Raw genomic sequence first — 20,382 nt, 5'->3', positions numbered from 1 at the left:
CGAATACTTTCACAAGGCACTGTATCTTTTTTAAAAAGGTGCCTGGATCTGGGTATAACACCCAGAGGTCTACGTATTCTAGACGTCCGTTTCTAGATCTCAAAATGGACTGGGAACTCTTGGCTGAATTTTGTACCAATAAGTGGATACAATTAATTATACAGCAAAGAGAAAAAAAATTGAAACTAGCTCAGAACAAAATGGTGGAGAAAGATGTAGAGGTCAGAATATACAGTGCTTCTTGCCTTTATCAATAATGGCTCACTGTGTTAAATGTTAACTTACAAAAAAATTAGGACAAAATGGTAGAGAAAAAGCTAAGAAACTAGAAAGGGACATTAACGACTATAAAATGAGTGGAAACTGTCCCTTCTTCCAAAGGGCACCCAAAGGGGTAGTCTCCAGAATGTACATTCAATTACTTTCAACGCGAATAGTATAACTAACCGGTATAGTCCCCCCAACCTGTGACAGAGGAATTTGGTAATAAAGGCAATGGCACATATACTTCCACAACATCAGGTAACATATTTCCCACAGAAGTCTTCCCAACTTTGTCTACTAATGAAAACCATGGGGGGGAAATACTTTTTTAAAGCAGTCCACAAAAAGCGTAGTAAAAGAAAAAAGAAAACTACTAGAGGAAGAAGAGGTGGAAGGATCAATAAGGCAAAACAAACAAGAAAGGTAAGAGAGTAACTAGAGACCCAAGAGAGCACCATCAAAATATATAATTTATCATCCCATTCTCTTACCGGTGCAGAAATGGCAATACTCAAGAAGGGCCTGAGTTTTGCCCCATTAAGATGCCCTAACAAATTTGGATTATTTTAGGACCTGCATAGTTTTATCCACACATTAACCATCAAGTGCCACTATGTGAAGTCACAAAGCCAAGCCAAAGGATTGATGACTGACCCATCCAATCCACATAATGTTTCAGTATAGACGGGGATAATAGACCAAGATATGAACCACAATCTTAGAAGATTTATGGGATGAAGGTTACACAAGGACCCAATCCATCGATTGGTATTTAGACTCGAAGATGACACATATGGGATTTCGACCCAAATCTTCCTTTTTTCCTGTCCAATCTAAATGTCCATATATAGAGTCCTATTTTCAGGCAGAGTACAAGGATTTTTTTTATCCCTGTGTGACAAGCCCAAAAATGTAACTTCAGCAGAATTAAAAGCATGACTGGATGTGAGGAAGAGTGGATTCCTTAGAGGGAGCTGCGGCTCCCATGCTGCAGAATCCATGTTAATCCTGCTGCATTAACTGTCATCCTGCTCAGCAAACCGTGCCACCGGGTTGGGGATTCCCCCCCCCCTATCCATCTATGACAATCAAAGGACGATCGGGTAAAAAGCAGCCGCCTTTTAAGCCTCGGAGCTCCCCGGCAGTCACACGTCCCCAGGTGGTGCTGTGCTGCGGACTGGTGCAGTGCGGGAGCAGAGGCTGAGCAGCGCGGGAGCAGAGGCGGATGTGTGAGAGGAGAGCGTGTGTGAGCGAGTGAGTGTGTGTGATCACCCCCCCCCCTCCTAAGAAGAGCGGCGGCGAGCGGTGGAACCCCCCCCCCTCCCGAGCGGCGGCGAGCGGTGCGAGAACCCCCCCCCTGAGAAGAGCGGTGCGAGAACCCCCCTCCCCCAGAGGTAAGAGCGTGGTGTGCGGGCAGCGAGAGGTGAGGTAACCCCCCCCCCCCCTACAAGGGCGGGCAGACAGAGAGAGGGCAGGGGGGCAGAGGAGACGCAAAATACCTGACCTGGCCATTGGCAGGGAGAGGAGCTGAGGGGAGATTGATCTGCAAGTGATAGAGGAGGGAGGCAGGAGCCTAAGCAAGTGTCAGGCTTAAAGGGACACACACACACACAGGACTGGTGACTGAGGTTGAACACTGAGGCTCAGTGAGTACCTGGTGAGTATCCTTGCGACTGGGGGTGTCCTTGCGACTGGTGAGTATCTTACCACTGGTGAGCATCCCTGCGACTGGTGAGCATCCTTGCGACTGGTGAGTATCTAGCGACTGGTGAGCATCTTACCACTGGTGAGCATCCTTGCGACTGGTGAGTGTCCCTGCGACTGGTGAGTGTCCCTGCGACTGGTGAGTTTCCTTGCGACTGGTGAGTGTCCCTGCGACTGGTGAGTTTCCTTGCGACTGGTGAGTGTCCCTGCGACTGGTGAGTGTCCCTGCGACTGGTGAGTGTCTTTGCGACTGGTGAGTGTCTTGCGACTGGTGAGCATCTTGCGACTGGTGAGCGTCCTTGCGACTGGTGAGCGTCTTTGCGACTGGTGAGTGTCCTTGCGACTGGTGAGTGTCCTTGCGACTGGTGAGTGTCCTTGCGACTGGTGAGTGTCTTTGCGACTGGTGAGCTTCTTGCGACTGGTGAGCATCTTGCGACTGGTGAGTGTCCTTGCGACTGGTGAGCATCTTGCGTCTGGTGAGTGTCCTTGCGTCTGGTGAGCGTCCTTGCGACTGGTGAGCGTCCTTGCGACTGGTGAGCGTCCTTGCGACTGAGTGTGGTGCGACTGACTGGGCTGTGCAACTGAGTTTGGGCAACTGAGAGTGATGTGTGACTGACCGGCTGTGCGATTGTGGTGCAACTAAATCGGGCTGTGAGACTGTGAGTGTGTGCGACAGGAGTGTTGTGCGACTGACCGGGTGGTGCGACTGGGAGTGTTGTGCGTCTGACCGGGCTGTGAGATTGTGAGTGTTGTGCAACTGAGTGTCAAGTGAGTGGAGCGGAACACCAGAGGGTGAGAAGGTAGCGTTAGGAAGCCAGGAAATAGCCACATAGGATAGACTTAAATTACTGAATCCCCATTAGATTAGATAGTAGGTACAATGCCCGGCGGGTGTGGAGATGCGACTCGGTGTACATCTTGTGATATGTATGCGTTCCTCAGACATGTGATCGAGGGCGAATACAAATGCGCAAAATGTAAGCACGTTGCTTCCCTGGAAGCTCAGGTCCTGAATCTAGGGAAGCAGCTGGCAACACTGAGACGAATGTCCATACCGGAGGAGAGCCAGGATTGTACCAGTCAGGTGCAGACAGGGGTCTGTACAGAGGTGGGCGGAGTATCGGAGGTGCAGGCATCAGAGCAGTTTAGAGGGGTGACAGTTAGGAGGGGTAGAAGGGGACAAGGCAAGGAGGCTGATCCTGGGCTGGAGCACCCCAATAGATACGCCCCGTTGTGTGATGTTGGGGAAACCAGTCAGGGACCAGCATTGCTGGAGCAGAGGGACGCCCCGAGCTGCCAGGGGAAGAACTCCTCCAGTGAGGCTGGGAGAAAGGGAAAGGAAAGACAGGTGCTGGTGGTAGGGGACTCAATTATTAGAAGGACAGACAGTGTAATCTGTGACAAAGACCATGTGTGCCGAACAGTCTGTTGTTTGCCGGGCGCTCGGGTTCGGCACATTGCGGATCGGATGGACAGATTATTGGGTGGGGCTGGGGAAGACCCAGCTATCATGGTACACGTGGGTACCAATGACATAGGCAGAGGAAGACGGAGAGTCCTAAACGATTTCAGGGACTTAGGCGCTAAGTTGAGGACTAGGACCTCCAAGGTAGTATTTTCCGAAATACTACCTGTACCTCGAGCCACACCAGAGAGGCAGCGGGAGATTAGGGAAGTTAACGAGTGGCTGAGGAGCTGGTGTAGTAAGGAGGGTTTCGGGTTCCTGGAGAACTGGGCTGACTTCTCAGTCGGTCACCGGCTCTTTGGTAGGGACGGATTGCACCTAAATGGGGTGGGTGCAGCCGTACTGGGTGCGAAGATGGCCAAAAAGTTAGAGGGGCTTTTAAACTAGGGAATGGGGGGGAGGGTACAGATGTAGAATTAGCCAGTGGAAAGCAAGTTTCAGAGGGCAGAAATGGGGGCTTTAGCGGAAGGGTGTTCGGAGCTCCTATACCCAGGGTGGGTATGGGGAAAAATCAAGAGAGCAGCCGAAAAACATCAAATGAGGATAAATGTAACCGATCAAAATTAAGAGGTTTGTATACCAATGCCAGAAGCCTGGCCAACAAGATGGGAGAGCTGGAGCTGCTGATGTTTGAGGAGGACTTAGATTTTGTGGGGATAACTGAGACTTGGTTTGACAGCTCTCATGATTGGATGGCGACCATTCAGGGGTATTCCCTTTATCGCAGAGATAGAGAGGGTAAAAAAGGGGGAGGGGTATGTCTGTATATTAAGAACAGTATACAGGTAAATATGAGGGATGATATTAATAATGGAGCTATGGATGAGGCAGAATCCCTATGGGTAGAGCTTCAAAGGGATGGCACGGCGGGGAAGGTAATATTGGGCGTATGCTATAGGCCCCCCAACCAGAGGGAGGAGGGTGAGGCGGACCTCCTTTTACAGATAGGATTAGCAGCAAGGATGGGAAATGTCATTATAATGGGGGACTTTAATTATCCGGATATAGACTGGGCAGAAGGAACCGCGCACTCAGCCAAGGCTAGGCAGTTCCTAAATGTTTTGCAGGACAATTTTATGGGTCAGATGGTGAATGCACCGACAAGAAACAATGCGGTACTTGACCTACTGATTACCAACGATTCAGACCTGATCACAGATATAGAAATACGGGACAACTTAGGAAACAGTGACCATAGGTCAATAAGTTTCAGTATTAATTACAGTAATAGGAAGCAGAGGGGTAATATAAGGACACTGAATTTCAAAAGAGCCAATTTCCCTAAACTGCGCTTGCTGCTAGAAAATATCAATTGGGATAGAACCCTGGAAACAAAGAACACGGAGGAAAAATGGGAGTGCTTCAAGAGCATACTAAACAGGGGGATTGGCCAGTGCATTCCAAAGGGAAATAAATTTAAAAGAGCAAAAATAAACCCTGGGTGGCTAAACTCCAACATAAAAATGTATATTAGTGCTAAAGAAAAGGCCTTCAAAAAATACAAGACTGAGGGGTCATTGGCAGAATTTAAGCATTACAAAGAGTGTAATAAGAAATGTAAAGATGAAATCAGGGCGGCTAAAATAGAACACGAGAGACACAAGAAGTTCTTTAAGTATATAAACAGTAAGAAAGCGAGGCCAGAACACATTGGCCCCATAAAAGATGATAAAGGAAATATGGCCACTGAGGACAGAGAAAAGGCGTAAGTGTTAAATAATTTCTTCTCTTCAGTCTACACAAAAGAATCGGGGGGCTACAGGAACCCAGCTTGTAAGGCCGAACTAAATAATACACCTCAGGAAGTGCCGCCATGGTTAACAGAAGATAGACTTAGAGCTAAACTAGAGAAACTTAACATAAATAAATCCCCAGGACCGGATGGCTTGCACCCGAGGGTTCTTAATGAGCTCAGCCAGGTGATTGCCAGACCATTATTCTTGATCTTTAAGGATAGTTTACAGACGGGTATGGTGCCAGCTGTTTGGAAAAAAGCCAACGTGGTACCAATATTTAAGAAGGGGCCGAGATATATCCCGGGTAACTATAGGCCGGTCAGCCTAACATCTGTAGTCTGCAAAATTTTGGAGGGGATGTTAAGGGACCACATACAAGACTTTAGTAATAAAAACGGTATTATAAGTAGTAATCAGCATGGATTCATGAAAAATCGTTCTTGCCAAACCAATCTATTAACCTTCTACGATGAAGTGAGCAGCCACCTAGATAAAGGTAAGCCTGTGGATGTGGTGTATCTGGACTTTGCAAAGGCCTTTGACACCGTTCCACACAAACGATTAGTGTACAAACTAAGGAAGGTAGGTATGGACCATAAGGTGAGTACCTGGATAGAGAACTGGCTCCAGGGGAGAGTACAGAGGGTGGTGATTAATGGGGAGTACTCGGATTGGGCGGGTGTGGAAAGTGGGGTCCCCCAGGGTTCTGTCCTTGGACCAATCCTGTTTAATTTGTTCATAAATGATCTAGAGGAGGGGATATCGAGTACAATCTCAGAATTTGCAGATGATACTAAACTAGGCATGCCAATATCTTCTATGCAGGATGTGGAAACCTTGCAAGCAGACCTGAACAAAATAACGGGGTGGGCAACTACATGGCAGATGAGGTTTAATGTTGATAAATGTAAAGTAATGCACTTGGGGGCCAGAAACCAGAAAGAAAGCTACTCACTAGGGGGGGAACCTCTGGGTGAGTCTAGGATGGAAAAGGACTTGGGGGTACTGGTAGACAACAAGCTTGGCAGTGGCATGCAATGCCAAGCCGCCGCAAGCAAAGCCAACAGAATACTGGGTTGTATAAAAAAGGGGATTCACTCCAGAAATAAAGAGATTATTCTCCCACTCTACAAGACTCTGGTCCGGCCACATCTGGAGTATGCTGTCCAGTTCTGGGCACCGGTCCTCAGGAAGGATGTGCTGGAATTGGAGAAAGTCCAGAGAAGGGCAACAAAAATAATTAGGGGAATGGAGGACATCAGCTATGAGGAAAGACTACAAGCACTAAACCTTTTCTCTCTGGAGAAAAGACGATTGAGGGGGGATATGATATCAATGTACAAATACTGTACTGGTGACCCGAGCATAAGGAACAAACTATTCAGAGAAAGGAGATACAATAAGACACGTGGCCACTCACTAAAACTAGAGGAAAAGCGGTTTAACCTTAAAGTGCGTAAGGGGTTCTTCACTGTAAGAGCAGTAAGGATGTGGAATTCTCTTCCACAAGCAGTCGTATCAGCAGGGAGCATTGATAGTTTCAAAAAACTATTAGATGGACACCTTAAAGACCACAACATACAGGGGTATACAATGTACGGTTAAAAGCAAACACACACACGCATCATAGGTTGAACTGGATGGACTGATGTCTTTTTTCAACCTTACTAACTATGTAACTATGTAACGTGTGGCAGCCATTTTGCCTCTGGGAGCTGGGCGGGCTGTCTCAGTGGAGACTGACCTGCGGCTGCTAAAAGAGGTGGACCAGGACAGCGGGGACACCCTGCAACCTGCAGGTATGGAACAGCCAGCTGACAGTGCTTCTACCTCGGCCATCCTAGTGGCCATAGAAGCCAGCAAAACTACATTAATGGGCATGATAGACACGCTGGCTATAGAGTGCGGCCTTATTAGACAAGACCTCGATAAGTTCAGGGGTCAGTTAACTTCTGCAGAATCTTGTATATCTATGACATAGACATTGCGGCCACCACAAATCACAATATGGCAGATCTACAAATGCACAGTAAAGCTACTAATGGCACATTCTAAAGACGCAGAAAACAGACTGCGCCATAATATGTGGGTGGTGGGTCTTCCAGAGGGCTCAAAAGGCTCAAACCCCACTAGCTTTATGGAATCATTCTTTGAAGATGTCCATAAACTAACGCAGGTCTCCTCTGCATACATCGTGGAACGTGCCCATAGGGTCCCAACAGGCCCAATACCACAAGGATCGCCGCCCAGGCTGTTCCTGGTCCGTTTCCTAAACTATCGTGACCATGACCTTATCCTCACTGAAGCCAGGAAAAAAACTCTGCTACGATTTAAAAATACTACCCTTCACTTCTTCTCCTATTTTTCCCCAGAGCTGCAGATGCATCGGCGCTCCTTTATGGAGGTGAGAAAGTGGCTACATGAAAAAGGGCTCACCTATGGCATGTTGTACCCCAGCAAGCTGCAAGTGGAATACCAGGGGTTGGTGAAATTCTTTGAAGCTTCGTTGGATGATTTAGAATGGTTGGATACCCTGGCTTAACTTTCTTTTCTTTTTTGTGGTTCCCGACGCTGGTGAGACAGGGACAGACTTTTTTGTTGGGAATTTTTGAGTTAACTGCAATATTTTTGCTTTTTTCTGTTTTCTTGTTTTTTTTTTCTGTCATTCTCTCTCGAGGGACCTTTTTGCGCTACCATGATACCCTCTCGGATTGTGGGAGTGATGGACTCAAGAAACGAGAAGTATTTCAATGTTATGTGCCATTTTGTTTTTTTTAATGTGTTTTAACACATTCTGTGGCTCTCCATGGACTTAGACTTCAATTCTGGTACTAGACTCCCATCTTGTGGTCATTTTAGGAATTACAGTCATGTCAAATATTAGGGTTGCCTCCTGGAATGTCAGGGGCAGGGCCGTCTTTTCGAATGGGCATGCCCAGCAGTTGCCCGGGGGCCCCACTTGCCAAGGGGCCCCACACACAGGGTGGCAAATTACACACCAATCTGTCCCCCCCCCCCCAAGGCCAGATTAGTTTACCTGGTGGTCTAGGCCCCCCCCCCGTTGTCCGCCGGGAGCGGGCACCAGCTGCTTCGGTGTTGCTCTGAGTCTCCGCTGCACTGGTTGCTAGGAAGGCCAGCCGACTGGCATCTAGCAACCAGTGACGTTCTGAGGAGGACCCATCATGCACAGCGGAGGAGGATCCTCCTCGTCGGCTCGTCCTCCTCTCCTCTGCGCCTAGAAGAATGGCTCCACCCAACTCCTCCCTTCATGTGCTGTGTGGCCAGTGGAAGGTAATCAAACTGCTGCAGGCTGCTTGATTTTTTTCTCTCTCTCGCTCTCCATCGACTGTCTGTGCCATCCTTTTCCTGCCATATACTGTACATCCTCTGTGTGCCATCCTCTGTGTGAGTGCCATCCTGTGTGCCATTCTCTGTGTATGTGCCATCCTCTGTGTGCCATTTACATCCTCTGCGTTCCATCCTCTGTGGGCCATGTACATCCTGTGTGTGCCATCCTATAGTTGCCATGTACATCCTCTGTCTGTGCCATCCTTTACAGTGCCTTGCGAAAGTATTCAGCCCCCTTGAACTTTGCGACCTTTTGCCACATTTCAGGCTTCAAACAAAGATATAAAACTGTAATTTTTTGTGAAGAATCAACAACAAGTGGGACACAATCATGAAGTGGAACGAAATTTATTGGATATTTCAAACTTTGTTAAATAAAAAACTGAAAAATTGGGCGTGCAAAATTATTCAGCCCCTTTACTTTCAGTGCAGCAAACTCTCTCCAGAAGTTCAGTGAGGATCTCTGAATGATCCAATGTTGACCTAAATGACTAATGATGATAAATAGAATCCACCCTGTGTGTAATCAAGTCTCCGTATAACTGCACCTGCACTGTGATAGTCTCAGAGGTCCATTTAAAGCGCAGAGAGCATCACGAAGAACAAGGAACACACCAGGCAGGTCCGAGATACTGTTGTGGAGAAGTTTAAAGCCGGATTTGAATACAAAAAGATTTCCAAAGCTTTAAAAATCCCAAGGAGCACTGTGCAAGCCATAATATTGAAATGGAAGGAGTATCAGACCACTGCAAATCTACGAAGACCTGACCGTCCCTCTAAACTTTCAGCTCATACAAGGAGAAGACTGATCAGAGATGCAGCCAAGAGGTCCATGATCACTCTGGATGAACTGCAGAGATCTACAGCTGAGGTGGGAGACTCTGTCCATAGCACAACAATCAGTCGTATACTGCACAAATCTGGCCTTTATTAAAGCTATCCATAAAAAGTGTAATTTAAAGTTTGCCACAAGCCACCTGGGAGACACACCAAACATGTGGAAGAAGGTGCTCTGGTCAGATGAAACCAAAATCGAACTTTTTGGCAACAATGCAAAATGTTATGATTGGCGTAAAAGCAACACAGCTCATCACCCTGAACACACCATCCCCACTGTCAAACATGGTGGTGGCAGCATCATGTTTTGGGCCTGCTTTTTTTCAGCAGGGACAGGGAAGATGGTTAAAATTGATGGGAAGATGGATTGAGTCAAATACAGGACCATTCTGGAAGAAAACCTGATGGAGTCTGCAAAAGACCTGAGACTGGGACGGAGATTTGTCTTCCAACAAGACAATGATCCAAAACAAAGCAAAATCTACAATGGAATGGTTCACAAATAAACATATCCAGGTGTTAGAATGGCCAAGTCAAAGTCCAGACCTGAATCCAATCGAGATGATGGGGGGGGGGGGGGAGGGTACAGATGTAGAATTAGCCAGTGGAAAACAAGATCCAGAGGGCAGAAATGGGGACAATAGCAGTAGGGTGTTTGGAGCTCCTAAACCCAGGAGGGGTATGGGGAGAAATCACAAGAGCAGCCTAAAAACATCAAATGAGGATATTTGTAACCGATCACCGATAAACAGATTACGAGGCTTGTATACCAATGCCAGAAGCCTGGCTAACAAGATGGGAGAGCTGGAGCTGCTGATGTTTGAGGAGGACTTAGATTTTGTGGGGATAACTGAGACTTGGTTTGACAGCTCTCATGACTGGATGGCGACCATTCAGGGGTATTCCCTTTATCGCAGAGATAGAGAAGGTAAAAAAGGGGGAGGGGTAGGTCTGTATATTAAGAACAGTATACAGGTAAATATGAGGAATGATAATAATGGAGCTATGGACGAGGCAGAATCCCTATGGGTAGAACTTCAAAGGGAAGGCACTGTGGGGAAAGTAATATTGGGTGTATGCTATAGGCCCCCCAAACTGAGGGAGCCGGACCTCCTTTTACAAATAGGATTGGCAGCAAGGATGGGAAATGTCATTATAATGGGGGACCTTAATTATCCAGATATAGACTGGGCAGAAGGAACCGCGCATTCAGCCAAGGCTCGGCAGTTCCTAAATGTTTTGCAGGACAATTTCATGGGTCAGATGGTGAATGCACCGACAAGAAACAATGCGGTACTTGACCTACTGATTACCAACAATACAGACCTGCTCACGGATATAGAAATACGGGACAACTTAGGAAACAGTGACCATAGGTCAATTCGTTTCAGTATTCATTACAGTAATAGGAAACACAAAGGCAATATAAAGGACACTGAATTTCAAAAGAGCCAATTTCCCAAAACTGCGCTCTCTGCTAGAAAATATCAAAATGGGATAGAACCCTTGGAACAAAGAACACAGAGGAAAAATGGGAGTGCTTCAAAAGCATACTTAAAGGGATTGACCAGTGCATTCCAAAGGGAAATAAATTCAAAAGAGCAAAACTAAACCCTGGGTGGCTAAACTCCAACATAAAAATGCATATTAATGCTAAAGGAAAGGCCTTCAAAAAATACAAGACTGAGGGGTCATTGGCAGCATTCAAGCATTACAAACAGTGTAATAAGAAATGTAAAGACGAAATCAGGGCGGTTAAAATACAACACGAGACATATAGCGGAAGAGAGTAAAAAGAACCCCAAGAAATTCTTTAAGTATATAAACAGTAAGAAAGCGAGGCCAGAACACAATGGCCCCATAAAAGACGATAAGGGAGTTTTGGCCACAGAGGATAGGGAAAAGGCGGAAGTGTTAAATAAATTCTTCTCTTCAGTCTTCACAAAAGATTCGGGGGGCTACACTAACCCAGCTTGTAAGGCCAAACTAAACAACACACCTCAGAAAATACCGCCATGGCTAACCGAAGATAGACTTAGAACTAAACTAGAGAAACTTAACATAAATAAATCACCGGGACCGGATGGCTTGCACCCGAGGGTTCTTAAAGAGCTCAGCCAGGTGATTGCCAGACCATTATTCTTGATCTTTAAAGGATAGTTTACAGACGGGTATGGTGCCAGCTGATTGGAAAAAAAGCCAACGTGGTACCAATATTTAAAAAGGGGCTGAGATATATCCCGGGTAACTATAGGCCGGTCAGCCTAACATCAGTAGTCTGCAAGATTTTGGAGGGGATGTTAAAGGGACCACATACAAGACTTTAGTAATGAAAATTGTATTAGTAGTAATCAGCATGGATTCATGAAAAATCGTTCTTGCCGAACCAATCTATTAACCTTCTATGATGAAGTGAGCTGCCACCTAGATAAAGGTAAGCCTGTGGATGTGGTGTACCTGGACTTTGCAAAGGCCTTTGACACCGTTCCCCACAAACGCTTACTGTTCAAACTAAGGAAGGTAGGTATGGAACATAAGGTGAGTTCCTGGATAGAGAACTGGCTCCAGGGGAGGTTGCAAAGGGTGGTGATTAATGGGGAGTACTCGGATTGGGCGGATGTGGAAAGCAGGGTCCCCCGGGGTTCTTTCCTGGGGCCAATCCTGTTTAATTTATTCATAAATGATCTAGAGGAGGGGATATCGAGCAAAATCTCAGTATTTGCGGATGATACTAAACTAAGCATGCCAATATCTTCTGGGCAGGATGTGGAAACCTTACAAGCGGACCTGAACAAAATTATGGGGTGGGCAACTACATGGCAGATGAGGTTCAATGTTGAAAAATGTAAAGTAATGCACCTGGGTGCCAGAAACCAGAAAGCAAGCTACTCACTAGGGGGGGAACCTCTGGGTGAGTCTAGTAAGGAAAAGGACCTGGGGGTACTGGTAGACAACAGGCTTGGCAGTGGCAAGCCGCTGCAAGCAAAGCCAACAGAATACTGGGATGTATAAAAAAGGGGATTCACTCCAGAAATAAAGAGATTATTCTCCCACTATACAAGACTCTGGTCCGGCCACAGCTGGAGTATGCTGTCCAGTTTTGGGCACCGGTCCTGAGGAAGGATGTGCTGGAACTGGAGAAAGTCCAGAGAAGGGCAACAAAAATAATTAGGGGAATGGAGGAAAGACTACAAGCACTGAACCTATTCTCTCTGGAGAAGAGACGATTGAGGGGGGATATGATATCAATGTAAAAATATTGTACTGGAGACCCTAGCATATGGAAAAACCTATTCAGAGAAAGGAAATACCATAAGACGCGTGGCCACGCACTAAAACTAGAGGAAAGGCGGTTTAACCTTAAAATACACAGGGGGTTCTTCACTGTAAGAGCAGTAAGGATGTGGAATTCTCTTCCGCAAACAGTTGTATCAGCAGGGAGCATTAATAGTTTAAAAAAACTATTAGATGGGCACCTTAAAGACCACAACATACAGGGGTATATAATGTGTGGTTAACAGTAGACACACACACATCATAGGTTGAACTGGATGGACTGATGTCTTTTTTCAACCTCAGTAACTATGTAACTATCTGTGGAAAGAACTGAAAACTGCTGTTCACAAACGCTCTCCATCCAACCTCACTGAGCTCGAGCTGTTTTGCAAGGAGGAATGGGTAAAAATTTCAGTCTCTCGATGTGCAAAACTGATAGAGACATACCCCAAGTGACTTACAGCTGTAATCGCAGCAAAAGGTGGCGCTACAAAGTATTAACTTAAGGGGGCTGAATAATTTTGCACTCCCAATTTTTCAGTTTTCTTTTGTTAACAAAGATTGAAATATAAAATAAATTGCGTTCCACTTCATGATTGTGTCCCACTTGTTGTTGGATTCTTCACAAAAAATGACAGTTTTATATCTTTATGTTTGAAGCCTGAAATGTAGCAAAAGGTTGAAAAGTTCAAGGGGGCCGAATACTTTCGCAATGCACTATACCTGCCATGTACATTCTGTCTGTGCCATCCTTTACCTGCCATGTACATCCTCTGTGTGCCATCCTATACCTGCCATGTACATCCTCTGTCTGTGCCATCCTATACTTGCCATGTACATCCTCTGTCTGTGGCATCCTATACCTGCCATGTACATCCTCTGTCTGTGGCATCCTATACCTGCCATGTACATCCTCTGTCTGAGCCATCCTTTACCTGCCATGTACATCCTCTGGGTACCAATAAATATTGCCTTATCGATAATTTGCATTTTTATTCTCGTGGGCGATTGTGTAGGCAGGGCCCCAGTGCACTGCATTGCCGGGGGGTCTATAAGGCTCTTAGATGGCACTAGTCAGGGGATTGAATTCCAGATTTATAAGGGCCTTAGTGTTGAAATATATACAGGCTCAACACCCTCACATTATGTTTTTGCAAGAAACCCACCTGCTGGGTAGCAAAATTCTAGCTAAGAAACGTCCCTGGATTCATAGAGCCATACAGTACATGCCACATTTTCTTCCTACGCTCGGGGAGTGTCAATCCTACTGCATAAATCTTTGCCATGTTCGATAGATGTGGTAATTACTAATCCGGGTGGACGCTATGTAGTGGAATTGATTAAAGTATATTCACATCGCCTAGTTTTGCTGAATATGTACATTCCTCCTCCATTTTCCGGTGACATCATTTATAATATGCTTGAAAAACTGGCACTCCATTCCCCATTCAAATTGCTGATAGCAGGGGATTTTAAAAATATTTTAGATTATTCACTGGATACATCTAATCCACATTGGGCACCTAACCATAATTTATTACACAGGGCAAATGCTGCTGGTTTTAGGGAATTATAAAGGTGGAAACTAGGAACAGACCGATATGTTTTTTTCAGGGCAGATACCGATATTTTGGTCACAACGTATCGGTATGGGCCGATATGTTTTTACATTTAAGGGGCTGTGGGTAGCTGACTGGTACAGTGCCTGTAGGTGGATGGCTGGCTGGTACAGTGCCTGGCTGGTACAGTGCTGTGGGTGGCCGACTGGTACAGTGCCTGTGGGTGGCTGGCTTTCTGGTACAGTGCCTGTGGGTGGCAGGTACAGGACCTGTGGGTGGCTGGCTGGCACAGTGCCTGTGGGTGGCTGGCTTGCTGATACAGTGCCTGTGGCTGGCACTGGGCTGCTGTGGGTGGGTGAATGGCTGTGATATACTCCCACGAGACTAGTCCCGACTCCAGACGAGGCTGTCCAAGACGAGGGAGGCGGCCAAAGAAGGCAGAATGACGTCACAAAAAAAAAAAAAAAAATTTGGCAATATCGGCCAGTTCCAGGGCCGATGCCGATATATCGGGGAAATTGCTTATCGGCCTTGCCGATAATCAGTCTATCCCTAGTGGAAACATCCTACTGCTAGATGTTATTCATATTTATCTCTAGTGTTTACTTTCTCCTCCGGGATAGATATGGCTTTCGCCAATGCTGCCCTTCTACCCATGGTCTCCAAGGTTTTCCTACCTAACTGGGGGTGTATCGGATCACACTCCATTACAGATTATCCTACAGCTTGGGTGCCATGGTTCTAGGGGGGCTTGGTGCCTGGTCCCTAGTTGGGTGGGAGAGCCCTCAGTGGAGATGTTAAAACCCGCTATGGAGGCTTACTGGCAGATTAATGAGGGTTTGGTCACAATGCAAATTGAATGAGAGGCCTTTATAGCTATTACAGGATGTATATTTTGGCCATTAAAGCTATTAGGACGGAGCGTAAAAGTGTGGTAACAAATTTACAGGTTAAAGAGCAGGAGAGTGTGAAGGCCCAGGCTGATGAATCTTCCCCAGATACCTTGGCTAAGTTGCAATTTGCTAGGAGGGACTTGTATCTTCATTATCAAGACATAACTTCTTGCACATTGCAACAGAAAACGGCACGCATTTTTGAGAAAAGGGACAAAAATGGTAAACTATGGGCCCTACTGACTGCAGTGGATAAACTCTTGAAAGTTGTCTCATGCATCTCTTCTTCGGGTGAGCTATTGACTGACAGAGATGACATTTTACAGACATTCATGTCCTTTTACAAGACATTATATTCGCCCATAATGCCTTTTAATGTTGAGGAGCTTATGACTACACTTGAGTCCCTACTCTGCCAGATGATTCTAGGGAATTTCTAGATGCCGCCTTTAGGGAGGAGGAGGTGGTCTCAGCAATTGGATCCTTTCCCACTGGAAAGTCACTTGGTCTAAACGGAGTGCCAGTGGAGTGGTATAAACAGTATTCGGATAGTGTTCATTTGTACTCTGATTGTTTTCAGAAGGGTGCCCTCCATTCCTCTTTTTATGAGGGATATATTGTATTATTGGCCAAACCAGACAAAGATCCCCTTCAGTGCTCTTCATATAGACCTATTTTGTTACTCAATATGGACCTCAAGATACTTACCAAACTGCTAGCTATCAGACTTAGGTCTGTCCTGCAACATCCTATTTCACCGGATCAGACAGGTTTTATGCCTGAAAAAGCCACAGACATTAATTTTACAAAGGGTTTTTACAAATACCCAGTTAGGCCTGGATATTTCCAGTGGAGGGATATTCATCTCTCGATTTAGAGAAGTCTATTGATTCTATTGATTGGAAATATATAAGGCAACAGTGTTGGAGATATATAGGTTTGGTCCACAATTCAGGCGGTGAATCAGCATTCTTTACCAGAACCCAACAGTGGCCATTCATTTGAATGGTTTGTTGACTGTTTTCCTGACAGAAACAACTGCACTTCATGCTGATGAAAAAAACATATTAAAGAGTCCGAAACTTAAACCTAACGACTAGGTCAAATAACTCAAGAAACAGATAAAATTCAGATTACAATATTATCTTAGTAAAAGGTCAAAGACTCTCCTTTTGAAATTTAAAACAGAGGTTTAACGATCAAAAGAGGGAAGTTTTAGAGACGGTCAAGGCCCAACCAACCCGACGTGGTTGGGCCATGCCACCCCTATGGGCTCACACTGTGGACTAGGAGACCCTATCAGGGAAAATCGGAAACAATGAACGTGTCCCTTCCCCCAACCCCATCTAGAACCCTGAGTCTGGCACACCGAGTCAGGGATAAACATACAAAACAAAGAGAGGAAGGAGATATCTATAACCTGCATTTCATCTCAGCAGGATCTTGTGTTTATTTGTCCAAGATAATTATAATCAGACCAGAATCTATTGCCTACTGGTCACTCATAGGTGTACGCAGCCTAATGCATTAGGGCGTGCACACCAAAGCTCAAACACACACTACCAATCCCTCACGATGTTCACTCAGAAATGGAGGGGTCAGCAAATTATATATTTACTAGGCCTGCAGAATATAATCGGAGCATCGATGCATCGCGATTCGACCCTTTGCGATTCTGCATCGATGCGGGGTGCCGGCACCATCGATTAGGAAATGACGTCATCAGCCGCGGACGCCCTATCGCGCATGGGAGAAAAAAGTCACAAGATCACAGCTGATTGGTGGATTAGTGCAGGAAATCACAAGAAGATAGCTGATTGGTGGATTAGTGCGGGAGCTTAATAAAAAGGCTCCGCCCCTCCTCTTCCCTCTCTTTGACCCGGGCCAAGGCGCAGCAAGAACATCCCCCGCGTGTATCGGCGTCCCACCTGTGGCCTTGCAGCCAAGAAGCCAGCCAGCCAAGCCAGTCCACACTCCACACAGGAGCCCCGAGTGTTGCATGCAGCCAGCATCTAGGACCTGGAGCCCAAGTGTCCCCATCGCAGCCAACCAGTGCCGCCCGCCTCACCGTGGTCGTCCCAGGCCCAGCCGCCACTGAGCCCAGAGAGCAGCACAGCACCTGTCCTCCTCTGCAATGCAGTGCACAACAACCCACACAGTCACACAGCAGGTATGTTAAGTCCGAACGAATAATTGTATAAATCATTCATGGGGGTCTCGAGTCTGTATCTCTGGGGGATGTCTGTGATGGGGGGGGGCTGGGACAGAGGACGGTCGGGGCCCGGGGGTACTGTTCTGCGGTGGCAGGCTTGCAGCCAGGGGGGGGGGGTCTCTGAGTGTCAGTGGGGGGTCTCTGTCAGTGTCAGCTGTGGGGGTCTGGGCAAGGGGGGGACTCACTGTTTGTGAGTGCTGTGGGGGATTGGGGAAGGTGTAGGACTTCCAGATCTCTGTCAGTGTGTCAGGCTGTCAGCTCAGCTGTGGGGGGAGGGGGGGGTCTATGTCACTGTCACAGACAGCTCAGCTGTGGGGGAAGGGGGTCTCTCTAACTGTCAGTGTCAGTCAGGCAGGCAGCTGTGGGGTAAGGGGGGGGTCTCAGTGGCTCTGGCTCAGTGCATGCATAAGAGGGACTGACAGACAGACACACAGTCATATTTTATGAAAGATGTTGCTTGCTTGCTGCAGCTTAGTTTACAAGTGCTATTTTTTTTTTTTTTAAACACTGACAGAGTTTGGCAACTTACGTCATCCGTCTCCGTCACATACGTGGTAGTATGGTAATGGCAGAAGGAGAAAAAGATGGAGAGATAAAAAATGCACCTAGCGTTTTAAGAGCAAACATCTGGGCACATTTCGGATTTTACGAACACACAGGGAAGCGTGAGTTGGACAAGACACACGCCGGGTGTAAAGCCGGTCACACAAAAATGTAATACCTAGAGAACACTACGAACTTGAGAAACCATGTTAGCCGTTTTCACTCTAAGTAACACCTGTCGCCACCAGCAGTGCCACCACTGCCAAGGAAAGACTGCTAGACCCAGATCAGCCAAGAATTGATGCCATACTGTCAACTTATCCGCCCAACTCTGAAAAAGGGAAGAAACTAACCAAAGCTGTGGCAGCTTTCATCGCCAAGGACCTATGGCCTTACTCAGTTGTGGACAATGCCGGGTTTCACTACCTTTTGAAGACGCTAGAGCCACGTTATAAGATCCCGTCACGCAGTCCCTTTACAGAAAACGTTATACCTGCACTCTACCACGACACCAAAGCTCAGGTACTTGCGTCACCAAAGCTCAGGTACTTGCGTCAATGAACCAAGCCAGTCGAGTCGCAATAACGTGTGATTCATGGACTTCAGTCACAACGGAGTCCTATGTTACAATAACAGCACATTACGTTACTAAGGAATGGCAGGTCTTGTCACATGTGTTGCAAACGAGAGCCATTTATGAGTCTCACACAGGTGCTCATCTGGCAGAGCTACTGTCTCATGTCGTGGAAGAATGGCAGCTGTCTGATAATAGTGCTTGTGACTGACAACGCGGTGAACATGATAGTTGCAGCTCAAGTTGGTAAATTTCCTCATGTTAAATGTTTTGCCCATACACTCAATCTTGTATGTCAGCGGGCACTGAAAGTGCGAGGCCAGAGTGCGACGAATATCCACATTCTTTCATCGCAGCACTAGAGCAAGCCACTGTCTAAAAGAGAAACAGAAATGTCTGGGTCTGAAGAATCATAAGCTAACTGATGTGCCAACAAGATGGAACAGCGCATATGACATGGTCGAGAGGTTCTTAGAACAACAACCTGCAGTTTGTGCCACCTTGCTGTCTGCAGAAGTCAGAAAAGGAGTCTGATCTCTGCACTCTCAATGAAACAGATGTTTCAAATGCAGAGGACGCTGTGAGTGCATTAAAGCCAATGAAGGATGCAACCTTGCTGATGTCAGAAGAGCGCAACCCAACAGTGTCTCTCATTGCCCCTCTAAATGCACAACTGCTCCAGAGCATGACAGACACCATGGGAGACACACCCATGACCCATGAGCTCAAGAATGCCATCAAAACAGATCTCCTGAAGAGGTACAGCAGTGAGGCAGAGAAGAAGATCCTTCATACAGCCTCTGCACTGGATCCTCGCTTTAAAGGACTGCCTTTTATTCTCACAGAGGAGGAGAGATCGGAGATATACAGAGGAGTGACTGAGGAGGCTGCATCTTTGGAGGTAATTAGAATTTCATCAGGTTTCCTCCCAGACAGCTAGAAGCTCAGCTACATTGTGTTGTGTAATAACAAGCCCTTATTCACTGATGCAGTGTGGGAAGTGGAACTGTATGGTATGGATTACCGTGCAGTTTCCCACACCTCATCAATGAATCACACTCTAAGTCAGTTCAGCTCTTCTTATACTATTATCTTTTGTTCAAACACAGATTATATCTAATAGAAGGACAAATGTGGATGAAGTGCCTAGGGAAAAAGCAACTGTGGAAGAAGAAACACCCATTGAGGACAGCTATTCTCCTCCCAAAAAAAAGGCCACATCGCTGCTCATGACTTTTGCTGGGGCAGTCTTTCACTGATGGTGCAATAGAACCTAAGACCCCCTATGCCAAGGCAGAAGACGAAATGGAAAAATATTGTAAAGCCCCACCTCTGCCTCTCACTGAGGACCCTTTGAAATGGTGGCGTGAGCATGAGGTCATATTTCCCCTCCTCTCTCAGCTGTCAAAGCAATACTTGTGTATCCCAGGTACAAGTGTATCTGCAGAGCGGGTTTTCTCTACTGCAGGAGAGGTTATAACAGCGAAAAGAAGCAGTCTGAAACCTGAGCATGTGGATCAGCTAGTGTTCTTACAGAAAAACCTACATGTTCCCAAATGCTAAGCACTGCAATAATTACCAATTCATGTTCAATTACTAATTCAGTCTGCCAGTCACACCAGTGTGGTTTTATAGCTTTATAGCACTGATGGTTTGTTTTTGAAGATTGTCCTGTCCAATGTGTCCATTGCCAATCCATAATCCGTTGCTTTACACTAAAAGTGTCTAGGCAAGAAGGCAGGGGTTCATTTAACCCTCAACCAAATAAATAATATTAAAGTGTATTTTCTTCTAGACAACTGACACCAAGCCAGCCACGTTGCCTGCATTATAGGAAGGAAAATCATTGAGAGAAATAACTTGTTTGAAGCTTAACCCCGAGTAAATCTTATTGGATCACAAATAAATACACCAATTGTGGATTCTTGTGTAATATACTATATTTGTGAGTTTGTGAATGTGAACTCATAG

The 20,382-nt window shown here is 46.3% G+C and overlaps 1 pseudogene across 1 annotated transcript; it reads left to right on the top strand.

The window, feature by feature from the left end:
• Positions 1-19,009: 19,009 nt before the first annotated feature.
• Positions 19,010-19,974, top strand: LOC309547144 (E3 SUMO-protein ligase ZBED1-like; annotated as a pseudogene). The gene is made up of 2 exons: positions 19,010-19,312; positions 19,521-19,974. The product of its transcript is annotated as an E3 SUMO-protein ligase ZBED1-like (transcript).
• Positions 19,975-20,382: the final 408 nt, after the last annotated feature.

This window comes from Pelophylax lessonae (assembly GCF_965119305.1).
Source record: "Pelophylax lessonae genome assembly, chromosome: 1".
Lineage (NCBI taxonomy): Eukaryota > Metazoa > Chordata > Amphibia > Anura > Ranidae > Pelophylax > Pelophylax lessonae.
This window is presented reverse-complemented; position numbering and strand designations above follow the sequence as displayed.